The sequence below is a fragment of the Triticum dicoccoides genome, chromosome 2A, assembly GCF_002162155.2.
Source record: "Triticum dicoccoides isolate Atlit2015 ecotype Zavitan chromosome 2A, WEW_v2.0, whole genome shotgun sequence".
NCBI lineage: Eukaryota > Viridiplantae > Streptophyta > Magnoliopsida > Poales > Poaceae > Triticum > Triticum dicoccoides.
In genome coordinates, this window is record NC_041382.1 from 153398215 (window position 1) to 153403506 (window position 5292).

General features: G+C 43.7%; 1 protein-coding gene across 1 annotated transcript in view; it reads right to left on the reverse strand.

Annotated features, from left to right (window-relative positions):
• The window catches only part of LOC119357753 (eomesodermin homolog), a 7417-nt gene that overhangs the window by 899 nt on the left and 1226 nt on the right, over positions 1–5292 (reverse strand). The window lies entirely within an intron of this gene.

The window sequence follows — 5292 nt, forward strand, 5'->3', positions numbered from 1 at the left end:
TTTTGCGACAATTCTAGCTTTGTAGATAGTAACACTACTATCAGCGTCCGTCTTCCTCTTGAAGATCCATTTATTCTCAATTGCTTGCTGATCATCGGGCAAGTCAACCAAAGTCCAAACTTTGTTCTCATACATGGATCATATCTCAGATTTTATGGCCTCAAACCATTTCGCGGAATCTGGGCTCATCATTGCTTCCTCATAGTTCGTAGGTTCATCATGGTCTAGTAACATGACTTCCAGAACATGATTACCGTACCACTCTGGTGCGGATCTTACTCTGGAAGACCTACGAGGTTTGGTAGTAACTTGATCTGAAGTTTGATGATCATCATCATTAACTTCCTCACTTATTGGTGTAGGAATCACTGGAACTGATTTCTGTGATGAACTACTTTCCAATAAGGGAGAAGGTATAATTACCTCATCAAGTTCTACTCTCCTCCCACTCACTTCTTTCGAGAGAAACTCCTTCTATGGAAAGGATCCATTTTAGCAACGAATGTCTTGCCTTCGGATCTGTGATAGAAGTTGTACCCAACAATTTCCTTTGGGTATGAAGACGCACTTCTCCGATTTGGGTTCGAGCTTATCAGGATGAAACTTTTTCACATAAGCATCGCAGCCCCAAACTTTAAGAAACAACAGGTTAGGTTTACTGCTAAACCATAGTTCATACAGTGTCGTCTCAACGGATTTAGATGGTGCCCTATTTTAAAACGTGAATGCAGCTGTCTCTAATGCATAACCCCAAAACGATAGTGGTAAAGAGATATCATAGATCGCACCATATCAAATAAAGTGCGGTTACGACGTTCGGACACACCATAACGATGTGGTGTTCCAGGTGGCGTGAGCTGTGAAACTATTCCACATTGTTTTAATTGAAGACCAAACTCGTAACTCAAATATTTGTCTCCGCGATCAGATCGCAGAAACTTTATTTTCTTGTTACGATGATTTTTCCACTTCACTCTGAAATTCTTTGAACCTTTCAACTATTTCAGACTTATGTTTCATCAAGTAGATATACCCATATCTGCTCAAATCATCTTGTGAAGGTCAGAAAACAACGATGCTTGCCACGAGCATCAGTACTCATTGGATCGCATACATCGATATGTATTATTTCCAATAAGTCAGTAGCTCGTTCCATTGTTCTGGAGAACGGAGTTTTAGTCATCTTGCCCAAAAGGCACAGTTCGCAAGCATCAAGTGATTCATAATCAAGTGATTCCAAAATTCCATCAGTATGGAGTTTCTTCATGCGCTTTACACCGATATGACCCAAACGGCAGTGCTACAAACAAGTTGCACTTATCATTATTAACTTTGCATCTTTTGGTTTCAATATTATGATTATGTGTATCACTACGATCGAGATCCAATGAACCATTTTTCATTGGGTGTGTAACCATATAAGGTTTTATTCATGTAAACAGAACAACAGTTTATTCTCTTACTTAAATGAATAACCGTATTGCAATAAACATGATCAAATCATATTCATGCTCAACGCCAACACCAATAACACTTATTTAGTTTCAACACTAATCCCGAAAGTATAGGGAGTGTGCGATGATGATCATATTAATCTTGGAACTACTTCCAACACTCATCGTCATTTCACCCTTAACTAGTCTCTGTTTATTCTGCAACTCCCGTTTCGAGTTACTAATCTTAGCAACTGAACTAGTACCTAATACTAAGGGGTTTGCTATAAACACTAGTAAAGTACACATCAATAACATGTATATCAAATATACTTATGTTCACTTTGCCATCCTTCTTATCCGCCAATCACTTGGGGTAGTACCTCTTCCAGTGACCAGTCTCTTTGCAGTAGAAGCACTTAGTCTCAGGCTTAGGACCAGACTTGGGTTTCTTCACTTGAGCAGCAACTTGCTTGCCGTTCTTCTTGAAGTTCCCCTTCTTCCTTCTGCCCCTTTTCTTGAAACTAGTGGTCTTTTCTACCATCAACACTTGATGTTTTTCTCGATTTCTACCTTCGTCAATTTCCGCATTACGAGGAGCTTGGGAATCGTTTCCGTTATCCCTTGCATGTCATAGTTCATCACGAAGTTCTACTAACTTGGTGATGGTGACTAGAGAATTCTGTCAATCACTATCTTATCTGGAAGATTAACTCCCACTTGATTCAAGCGATTGTAGTACTCAGACAATCTGAGCACATGCTCACTAGTTGAGCGATTCTCCTCCATCTTTTAGCTATAGAACTTGTTGGAGACTTCATATCTCTCAACTCGGGTATTTGCTTGAAATATTAGCTTCAACTCCTGGAACATCTCATATGGTCCATGACATTCAAAACGTCTTTGAAGTCCCGATTCTAAGCCGTTAAGCATGGTGCACTTAAACTATCAAGTAGTCATCATATTGAGCTAGCCAAACGTTCATAACGTCTGCATTTGCTCCTGCAATAGGTCCGTCACCTAGCGGTGCATTAAGGACATAATTCTTCTGTGCAGCAATGAGGATTTAACCTCAGATCACGGATCAAATCCGCAACATTGCTACTAACATTTTTCAACACAATTTTCTCTGGGAACATATCAAAATAAACACAGGGAAGCAACAACGCGAGCTATTGATCTACAACATGATTTGCAAAATACTACCAGGACTAAGTTCATGATAAATTTAAGTTCAATTTAATCATATTACTTAAGAACTCCCACTTAGATAGACATCCCTCTAATCCTCTAAGTGATCACGTGATCCAAATCAACTAAACCATGTCCGATCATCACGTGAGATGGAGTAGTTTCATCGGTGAACATCATTATGTTGATCCTATCTACTATATGATTCACGCTCGACCTTTCGGTCTCCGTGTTCCGAGGCCATATCTGCATATGCTAGGCTCGTCAAGTTTAACCTGAGTATTCTGCGTGTGCAAAACTGGCTTGTACCCGTTGTAGATGGACGTAGAGCTTATCACACCCGATCATCACGTGGTGTCTGGGCACGACGAACTTTGGCAACGGTGCATACTCAGGGAGAACACTGACACCACGAACTTTGGCAACGGTGCATACTCAGGGAGAACACTTCTTGATAATTTAGTGAGAGATCATCTTATAATGCTACCGTCAATCAAAGCAAGATAAGATGCATAAAAGGATAAACATCACATGCAATCAATATAAGTGATATGATATGGCCATCATCATCTTGTGCTTGTGATCTCCATCTCCGAAGCACCGTCATGATCACCATCGTCACCGGCGCGACACCTTGATCTCCATCGTAGCATCGTTGTCGTCTTGCCAATCTTATGCTTTCAGGACTATCACTACCGTTTAGTAATAAAGTAAAGCATTACATCGCGATTGCATTGCATACAATAAAGCGACAACCATATGGCTCCTGCCAGTTGCCGATAACTTGGTTACAAAACATGATCATCTCATACAATAAAATTCAGCATCATGCCTTGACCATATCACATCACAACATGCCCTGCAAAAACAAGTTAGACGTCCTCTACTTTGTTGTTGCATGTTTTACGTGGCTGCTACGGGCTTAAGTAAGAACCAATCTCACCTACGCATCAAAACCACAACGATAGTTTGTCAAATAGACTCCGTTTTAACCTTCGCAAGGACCGGGCGTAGCCATACTTGGTTCAACTAAAGTTGGAGAGACAGTCGCCCGCAAGCCATCTCTGTGCAAAGCACGTCGAGGGAACCAGTCTCGCGTAAGCGTACGCGTAAGGTTGGTCTGGGTCGTCTCGTCCAACAATACCGCCGAACCAAAGTATGACATGCTGGTAGGCAGTATGACTTGTATCGTCCACAACTCACTTGTGTTCTACTCGTGCATATAACATCAACATCAATAACCTAGGCTCGGATGCCACTGTTGGGTTTCGTAGTAATTTCAAAAATTTTCCTACGCGCACACAGGATCATGTGATGCATAGCAACGAGGGGAGAGTGTTGTCTACGTACCCAACGCAGACCAACTGCGGAAGCGATGACACGACGTAGAGGAAGTAGTCGTACGTCTTCACGATCCAACCGATCAAGCACCGAAACCACGGCACCTCCGAGTTCGAGCACACGTTCAGCCCGATGACGATCCCCGGACTTCGATCCAGCAAAGTGTCGGGGAAGAGTTCCGTCAGCACGACGGCGTGGTGACGATCTTGATGAACTACAGCAGCAGGGCTTCGCCTAAACTCCGCTACAGTATTATCGAGGAATATGGTGGCAGGGGGCACCGCACACGGCTAAGGAATCGATCACGTGGATCAACTTGTGTCAACTTGTGTGTCTTTGGGGTGCCTTTACCTCAGTATATAAAGGAGCCAAGGGGGGAGGGGGCGCCGGCCAAGAGAGAGAGGCGCAGGAGGAGTCCTACTCCTACCGGGAGTAGGACTCCCCCCCCCCCAATCCTATTCCAACTAGGATTCCCAAGGGGGAAAGAGGGAGAGGGGTGGCCGGCCACCTCTCCTAGTCCTAATAGGACTAGGGGAAGGGGGGAGGCGCGCAGCCCCCTTGGGCTGCCCCTTTCTCCTTTCCACTAAGGCCCATGAAGGCCCATATGGCTCCCGGGGGGTTCAGGTAACCTCCCGATAACCCGGTAAAATCCCGATTTCACCCGGAACACTTCCGATGTCCAAACATAGGCTTCCAATATATCAATCTTTATGTCTCGACCATTTCGAGACTCCTCGTCATGTCCGTGATCACATCCGGGACTCCGAACAACCTTCGGTACATCAAAATGCATAAACTCATAATATAAATGTCATCGTAACCTTAAGCGTGCGGACCCTACGGGTTCGAGAACAATGTAGACATGAACGAGACACGTCTCCGGTCAATAACCAATAGCGGGACCTGGATGCCCATATTGGCTCCTACATATTCTACGAAGATCTTTATCGGTCAGACCGCATAACAACATACGTTGTTCCCTTTGTCATCGGTATGTTACTTGCCTGAGATTCGATCGTCGGTATCCAATACCTAGTTCAATCTCGTTACCGGCAAGTCTCTTTACTCGTTCCGTAATACATCATCTCACAACTAACATATTAGTTGTAATGCTTGCAAGGCTTATGTGATGTGTATTACCGAGAGGGCCCAGAGATACCTCTCCGACAATCGGAGTGACAAATCCTAATCTCGAAATACGCCAACCCAACATCTACCTTTGGAGACACCTGTAATGCTCCTTTATAATCACCCAGTTACGTTGTGACGTTTGGTAGCACCCAAAGTGTTCCTCCGGTAAACGGGAGTTGCATAATCTCATAGTCAT